We start from the raw sequence: 8,998 nt of genomic DNA, 5'->3' as shown, positions 1-8,998 counted from the left end.
GTAACCCCGGGCAGCTTGGCTGCTGTCCATTTCAACATGACTTTTAGGTCATTCGAAGACAGGAGTTTGCCATGCTTTTCTAGTAATTTAGTCATGAGTTCAAATACTTTTTCTTGGGCAGCCATTCCATTACCCACGTTCCCCACAGCTCACCCCCTTATTCTGGAGGGATTCTTCATCAGCTGGCTCCTGCTTCCTCTTCAGCAACACTTGAGTCCTGTGGGGCTCGCCATCAGTCGCTCAGATTAGGCGTATCTTCGCTTCCTCACACAGGAGCACCATTTGTCAGCGATTGAGAGACAGGACGCAGCTTGATGCAAGCAAAAGCCGTTTATTGTTTCTGCAGCATGGCTTATATACTCTCACAGCCTTCAGACAAAACTTTCCACTACCTTAGTAAGAAACTGCAACATTTGTGTTTCCTAGCAACATTAATTAACTACCATCTTGCATGATTTCTCTTAAGCAAAGCACAATGTATTACATAATGTTCCTTCTAGTCAATCCTTCAAATACTTGTTTGCTGTTCCCATGGCTTCTGGCCCACTAAGGTCAAGATATCCACACTGTGGTGCTTTCTGCTCAACTTCCCAACTGCCTCTCCATAGGTATGTGTGTGGGTTTGGGGTTTCTTTTTTTCTCACTTACGGCAATACTACTGCAAATTGGAGAATGCCACTATATTGAAAATGACTGTGAAAAAGACTTAGTTTTGATGATCATCTGTCTCCATAATGAAAAAAAATCCCATTTCAATCCCCTTGCCTATATTTTAAGCTTTGGTGCAAAATAACTTTATTTCAAAGTTTCTGTGTGCCATGGACTAAAAGTTACTAATTTTTTGGGGAAGCTTCCTTGGACTGAAAAGAAACATGAACATTTTCTTCTTATTTGCTTGAATTTTTGTGGCACTTGAGTTTTTTGAAAGTTTTCCTGTCTGAAATTGTAGAATTATAGAGTAATTTGTGTTGGAAGGAATTGGGTTTAAAGGTCACCTAATCCAACCCCCCTGCAATAATCAGGGCATGTTCAACTAGATCAGATTGCTCAGAGCCTCGTCCCACCTGACTGTGGACACTTACAGGGATGGGGCATCTACCACCTCTCTGGGCAACCTGCTCCAGTGTTCTACACACACAAAACAGAGTGTAGTGAAATGCGGTTGCATGCAGAGATTTCTTTTCAGCAGTTTGTTCATGCCAGCAGCACAGGGGTTTTTTACCTGTTAACTTTGAATCTTTACACATTAAGGAATCATAACTCCTGGTACATTGTATGGACAGAAATTAAAGAGATCTATAGGAACTGTTTGTCTCTTGGTCTATCAGCTGTTTCCCTGCTAGATGCTGTGCAGTGTGTCCAGGCTGTAATGACACCTGATCAAGTGGCTGAGGACATTGAAGAGCAAACCTGCTTGGAAAACAGTAGTGTGGAGCACAGTCTGTGACATGGACTGTGCAGGGTGGCTCCACCAAGGTCAGGTAAGTATGCAAATTCCTGACCGCATTTTTACAAATGCTGGCTAAGATAAAACTAACAGGAATTACAGGAGCTGCTAGCCAATTCTGGTGCTAGTGAATGACAACACATTATTTTAGCAGAAGGGGAAAGAAAAAGCAGTGAATTGTGGTGTTCAGTAAATCCTGCATATTAATGGAGTCATGGTTTAACCCCGGCTGGTAACTACATACCACATGGTCTGAGAGTAAGTATGATGTTGGTCCATGGTCACTGAATATCTCTTGGGTTTTTAGCTGTCTCTAAGAGCACTGATACTTTCATAGAGGTAACTAAGTATCGTTTGAAGTCCAATGAAAAAACCCAGCATCTAATCAACAGTGTTAGTGAATGAAGGCATACTGAAAGCCAGCATCCAGATAGTACTTGACATTAATGGTAAGTCTAAAAAATATGCTGCTGTGAGAAGTGTCCACTGGATCAGCTGGGTGGTCAGTACAGCATGCAAATAATATTTGCTTGAGGTGCTCATCTTAGGATTTCATTCTTTTGATTGAAAAGAAGAATTTTTGGTGGCTTGTTAAGATAATTTGTATTAGAGCACTTAAAGGGAAAGGCAACTTATTTTTTCTTCATGCCAAAGAACAAAAACCACCCTGAAATCTACAAAATACTTCTAAGGATATCAACATTTGAAATAAAATTAGTCCCTTTACATTTATAGGACTTGGGGATTGCCTTTATTCCAGGCAACTGAAATACTCTGTTGGCTCTGAGACTGGCTTGCAAGTTGCTACACAAAATTAAATTTTAAAGTTCTCAAGAAAAAAAACAAGCAAGGCTTATGCTACTTGCATGCTGTGCTAAACCAGTACATTTTTTAGTGTAAAATGCACTGTGTCTGTAACTTTCCTGGCAAGATACAGGAAGAATAGGAGGAGAACATAATTATTTTTTTAGTTCAGGGTCATTCATCTTTCCCTCTTGGTACTCAGTCTTCTAATATTCATATCCATATATAATAGGGAATCTCTTGATAGCTGTAAATATGATCTAGCTGATGATTTTCTTCGAAGCTGGAAAGAACATGAAGGAAACCTGCAGTTATTTCATGCATTGTTTTAGCTGCATTGGTAAATGTACATATTAAAAGACTAGAGTTAGTTTTCCTTGTAATTAAGTTGTTATGTGTATATTTTAGGCAAGGATGTTAAAGTTCCTGGGATGCCAGAAAGACTAATGCTGTCTCAAAAACTAGTATACATAAGTAACTATCAGTATTACGTTGCTTGCCAAACATTACTCCAAAAACATGAAAATAGGAATAACGGACAAATTTTTTATATATTCTAAATATTGCACAAACTACCCATGTGAGTACTTTGTACTTAGTGTTCTGGACTAATATCCATTTGCACATATGTAAGCATATATACGTGTGTGTAAACATTGCTTCATGTCCCAGTTCTCACTGTCAGGCCCCCAGAGTAACTCAGCAGTTTACAGGCATAATTGCTATAATATTTATGTAAGATCTTGTCATTGTTTCAATTTGTTGCTTTTTCTGCCCAGTGGGCTCCTTTCCTTGAGGGCAGGAAGGATCCTGGAGGAGGGACTATATTTATTGGTGGTTGCAAAGTGTCAGACACATAGTAGGTGGAACTAAAAATGAACTGATAGCAGATAAGTCCTTTGTCTTCTGTGCTGATACTGAATAAAGGTTTGGGCCTCATGCAGATCATAGGCATTATCTACTAAGCTATTTTCAAGTGATCTTCTTTTGGGAAAGCACTAAGCTGAAGTACCTTTTACTTACCTTTGTCTTCTTCAGCAGCCCAGCCACCTAGCCTATAAATGGTACCTTTTATTCCCCTCATGTTTAAACATTTCCTAAAGTTTCAATATACTAATTTCCAAACCTGTTCATCTGAGTCGTTGTTCCCTCTCCAGCACTTAGAATGCAAATGCTGTGAAGTAGTGTTGCATTAGAAAGTGCTAATTAGCTCAACATGAAACACTAAAAGGAAGAGAGTGTAGGTAGGTTATCTCCATCAAGCTCGTAGATTTTTTCCTAATAACGTTCTCATTAATTTAGAAATACATTTTCTAGTCTCTCATGGGTGTTGCATGAGTCCTACAATAGTTAAATAATATGAAAAGACTGAATGCTTTGCAGATCTCTAAATGGCCACTTGAAGTTATTTAAATCGTACAGCTGCTTTTCTTAGATAGTATCTTCTGATAATTAAACTAAGCCTTTTGAAAGCTCATCTTTCTTCCTTTTGAGTATAAAAGGAGATCAAAACAGAGTATTTCATGGGAACACAGTAAAATCTTAATTTATGGAAAGTTCCTGCCTCCCATGAACAAACCAGAGATCGCAACAGGCTCAGAGGGAAGCAAGCTGAGTTTTGTAGTTGCCAGTAAGACCCTCGCTGCTTCAGTTGTAGGAAGGAAAAGGTGATTCAGAACCATTCTGCTTACACTCACACCAAAAGGTAATTTGTTTCCTTATTTCCAGCATCAGCAGTCAATAGAAAACATTCCTACTTGGATATTTTAGGATTTGAGATGGACTTAGAAATTTTCAAGCATTTTCCTAAAGCTGTCGTAAAATACTGTTTCACATCTTAGTAGAACACTAGGATAACCGGATGAACAAAAGAAAGCTAAATCACAGAGAAACTTCTGCCAATGTATTGTTACCAGCTTAGGGTTGTGTGGCTTACAATGATAAACTCCCTGAACTTTCTTCCAGTTTCCCTATTTTCCACGTTAAAGCAACACTGCAGAACAGCTTTGTCACACTGAAGTTTCAAGACTCAACTTTAATTATTTAGCATACTTCCTTTGCATTTGGGTAATGAGGACAGCAAGTGAGAACACAGTGTGATGTCTTGCAATAGCATTGCTGGGGTGTCTCTTTATTCAGATTATCAGGATTTTGGCAAAACAACAGGACAGGAAATGTGACAAATTCAGAGAAAAAGAAGGAACCTGTAGCAAGAACTGGAGCAATGTAGACTTTGAGCTAATTCATCAAATCTGGCATTGCCGGCAACTGGTCACCTCTGTGCATGAAACCAAATTTTCCTTAATTTACACCTGGGATATACATTTAAGAGGTATTTAAAAATATATTTAGAGGGAAAAAATAATAATAAAAAAATCAGATGCTACTTAGTAATATTTGACTTATTTTCTTCAGTTTAGCAAAGAGTCTACCAGCTCAACTCAGGTTTACCAAGAGGGTTCAGAAATACTTTGTTGAAGACTCTTTGCTTTATCTCAGCCTTTATTTTTAAGATTATATTGGGACAAAGTAGGAAACATGCATTTTTTCAGGACTCAGAGCAGCTGTTGCAGGTGTCGTGCCTCGGAATTTGTGGGATCTTACACTGATTACAGCATGACAAAAGAATTACTCAGGAAATCAAGTTACATGTGTCCATATGCAAAAAGCCATTGCTCAAATTTAATTGGGTAGGATTACAAGTGAAAAATGGCCTTTTTTAGCATAATGTTATTTTCAGGATACTGGTAGGGATTAGGAGTTTCTCCAGAGAACATGCAGACCACATTCATCAACAGAAAGCAACAGCAACTCTCACTTCAAGAAAAACTTCTGATTTACATAATTAGCCTTGAGTCATGATGCAGGTTTTATAAATGACTTTGTCAATCTAAAAGATGCTTGCTATTCAAATTATGAAGCCCCTGTGAGTACAGGCCCATTTCTTTGAATAGAGAGACCATGAAAGCATCAGTAACTCTGGCATAAAACTGATGTATTGTGTAATAATGTTTCACGTAGAATCTGGTGCTTTATTTATCATCAATGTCTGTAGCTGGGTTTTGTACAGGTTACAAATGAAGCCCTGAATGCTTCAGTCACATCACAGATGTTAATAAAATGGCATAATAGAGAGGTTGAGCTAGATGAATTTAGAATGTAATGACTCCTTCAAGCCAAATGCTGATGAAGATCAGTGGAGGAGGATGGAGGGGAATCTCTGCTTTAGAATTATGCTGACCATCTTTCTACCAATAGCAAATTGATCAATCTGCTGTGGAAGAAGTAAATAGATACAAGGCAGGTTTCTTACCTGTCTGTTTGCATAATTCTGCTCATTCTAGCAGTTTTGACATAACACTAGTTGCTGGTTTTGAACATTAACTTTCCGTGTGTGCAGATCAAAATCACAGGGAAAGGTAGGAGTTAAAATCCAGCAGAATGCAGATTTGGTAGGAAAAGTGAAATGGGGTAGAGAACAGGGTAGGAAAGAAAAGGTGAAAGAGATGGGATTCAGGAAAGTCTGAGGATAAAGTTAAAGCTTAAGTACAAAGCAACCCATATAGCTGACATCTGGGGTGCTTTTTTCTCTCTTACAGTAATCCATGTGTGAATTAACAGTGAGTGACTTAGAGAGTAAAGAGTTAAGGCTGCTTGACCACAACCTAGATCTGGAATTCCTCTGGCCAAGCCCTAGAGATTTAGTTTTATTTCCTTAAGAGCTCTTGGCATGTGTCTGCAGCATGGGAATAAGGCTGCTTCCTGATAGCACTGACTTGTGTCATGTGTGAGATGTTAAGTATGACAAGAGAGACTCTTGCACAGGACGTCAAGGCTATCTAAGTTGCTAGTCAGGGTGAAAGCCAACTGCAGCCTGGCCACTTTTCTCAGTTAATGTACTCTGCTTTGTATCTGAAAGCAGCTGAGACAAAATTAAAGTAAGTAATGTCTCCTGTGAAGTATACCTGCCCTTGCCTTTATGTATCTTTAAATATTCCACCCCCTGATCCTTCTTCCTTGCCAAATGCTCTGCTCATGGAAGGCACAAAGGCTTTCAGAGTTACATTACAGCAGTATGCCCTTACCTAGAACAACATCTTATATCTGTCATTGTTCACACTGCATTCAGACACAGGAACATCAGCAAGGCTGTAACAGGATTCTTAGGTAATGTATCTGAAATTCCATAGGAGGTTGTATAGATGCATCTGTGGGCTTCTGTGCTGTATGCTTCTAATTAACTACTGAGCAGTGGGGTTTCTTATATCTCACCATTCCACTCATTAGAAAATATTTATTTATAGAAAAAAAGGGAAGTAGCTGTATAAACTGCAGAATTCTAGCAAACGTATCAGGTTCCTTTTGAAGTGCTTCTGAGACGCAATGATAAATCTTACCTGATGTGTTATGCCACTCTCTTTCTAAGCAGAAAACTACTTTTAACAAGAATGTAGCAGAGCGTGCAGTTTCATTACTTCTCACACTGAAATCTCAGATTTTAGTTAATCCTGTGCTTTTCAGATTTACAGTTTTGATTCCCCCAGGACTACAGATCTGCTCCTGAAAGCTTTTCTCTCCCTCCTCTCTCATCTTGATCCCACATGCTGTTTTTCAAGGTGACACACTGCTCTTCAAACATAGGAGGAGGTGGGGAAGGAGGGCAGGGGAGAAATCATTCCATTTTAAATTGGTGCAAAATGAAATAAGACTTTAAAATGTTACAAAGAAAACATTTAATCTCCCAAAGTATTACAGAGCCAGCACATCCCCACCTCCTGCATACCCCTAATCCTATTAGATAACACCAGGAATAAGCAGCTGGCACAATAAAAAATGCCAAATAAATGATTTTGAACTGCTTGAAAGTACGAGCAAAAAAACTTGAGATGGATAAAAAGCATTGGGAACGTGACAAGAATATGAGAGTATTCAGCCCCTAGTCTTGTGCATAATGGCTGTCACTCAGGTGTGTCTAGTTTAGACTTGGGAAGGTATTCATTCCCCTGGAGACTTTTTGATCTGGGTATCATCTTGCATTAAAGTTTTCACTAATTTCTTTCTTTCAGTAGTTTGATGATATTTCTTTCTCAGCTAAATGAAGAGAAGTATTTATGCGAGCTCTGCAATTTGAAAATGTTTTCAAGGAATATGATCATCTGAGTGTCTATCTCTGCTTTTCAAAGTGTCCTGTAATTCACTAGTCAAGAAGGAGGAGGTGGTGAGGTGCTGCTGATACTTGGTGCCCCTGTTCTTTCAAATACTCCTTGCAGCAGAGTGCTCTGGTGAGTATCCTGGTAATTGCTGGGGTTTTGGTTTTTTTAATCTGACGCCTCTCCATTCATGAAGTTCAAAGTATTTACATAGCTGTTACTTCTGCCTCTCATTCCACAGAGGAAACTAAGGCAGAGAAGAGAGGAATGAACTGCACTCAAGGAGAGTTCATGCCTAAATGTTCATGCCTAAATACACTTTAGGTTTTAGTCCCTGTGTTTTCTCTGGTGACGAGTTCCTCTCTCTGGTTCTCCAGCAGAGTAGAGTTACTCATTCCCTAACAAAGGAAATGTTGAGGCCATACAATGTTCCTTTCAGATGCCAACTGCAAAAAGCTTCCCAGGTATCTAACCTCAAGCCAGTGAATCTACACTTGTAAATCACATCTGTACCAACACAGATTTTTCAAAATGTAGTTAATTTGTAATGTAACTGACCTTCTGAAAAGTCAGATGTAGCTGTAAAGATGAAGCTGTAGATGAAGACCTCCTACATCCTTATTTCACTATGGCAATATGGATAAACTGTATCAAAAATTTCTTAACAAGATTCCTTTTTGAGGTGAATTAAGGCCTTGGATGAGGTGGTTGGGGTTTTTTTCTACTCCACTTAGGACATATATGACTTTAAAGCAAAACAATTACCCATGACTACCCATGGCTGTGACTATGCCAGATGCACAAGTTGCCACAATTGTAATGCAGACAAGAAACTTAGCATATGATGCCCTAGAAGAGGCTTGTGATGTCTTTTACTCCTAAACAGAAAGTAGCACAACTTTAGGATTGAGATCCAGTCGTGGTAACTTTTTGCACACTTTCTTAAAATTAGGTCAATGTATGCCTCTCCCAGCTACAAGCAGAGCCCAAATTCAGGAAGTAGGGAGGAAAGGGAAGGACAGGTGAAAAGGTTTCATTGTTATAAACCAGATCCACAGATTAGAAAGGAGGTGAAAACACACACCTGTGACAGGAATGTTTTAAAAAAATAAATGTGTCTAAATAGCAAATCTACACACCTTTTCTTCAGAAGTTCCTTTTGCTTCAGAGCATTTTGTTAAAGTTGAATATTAGTAAACAGGGAAGACATTGGCAGAGACTGACGCCTCTGCAAGCTTTGAGCCAAAATCCATACATATGCCATCACTGCTTGCTGATTGCATGGCGTGAGCTTGGCAAGGAATATAAGATTTCATTTCCAAGATGTAAACTTTTGATACTTTGATAAATGAGAAGTCAGTTTGAGTGAACTGGTATGTGAAATACACGATTTGTCCACCACCTTGCTACTACCACAATTTCTAGCAGCCACAGGTCTCTTACTTGCTCCAAGCCCATGACTAGAGCATGCCTTAATGCCAAAACAAGAGTGATGTAAAGGACTGTAAGGAAACTTGGGAATTATTCGTGGTCATACTGGGTCTCAGCCTGTGGATAAGCACAGGATTTCAGTGTTCATGACTGCTGTTGTAGATTT

The 8,998-nt window shown here is 39.0% G+C and overlaps 1 long non-coding RNA gene across 1 annotated transcript; it reads left to right on the top strand.

Moving 5' to 3' along the window:
• Window positions 1-6,292: 6,292 nt before the first annotated feature.
• Window positions 6,293-8,369, top strand: LOC138113765 (uncharacterized). Its single transcript, XR_011152325.1, has 3 exons — window positions 6,293-6,418; window positions 7,435-7,533; window positions 7,643-8,369. It is a non-coding gene; the product is annotated as an uncharacterized lncRNA (long non-coding RNA).
• Window positions 8,370-8,998: the final 629 nt, after the last annotated feature.

The sequence above is a fragment of the Aphelocoma coerulescens genome, chromosome 1, assembly GCF_041296385.1.
Source record: "Aphelocoma coerulescens isolate FSJ_1873_10779 chromosome 1, UR_Acoe_1.0, whole genome shotgun sequence".
NCBI classification, from domain to species: Eukaryota; Metazoa; Chordata; class Aves; order Passeriformes; family Corvidae; genus Aphelocoma; species Aphelocoma coerulescens.
The sequence above is the reverse complement of the archived record's forward strand: the minus strand, read 5'-3'. Positions and strand labels throughout refer to the sequence as shown.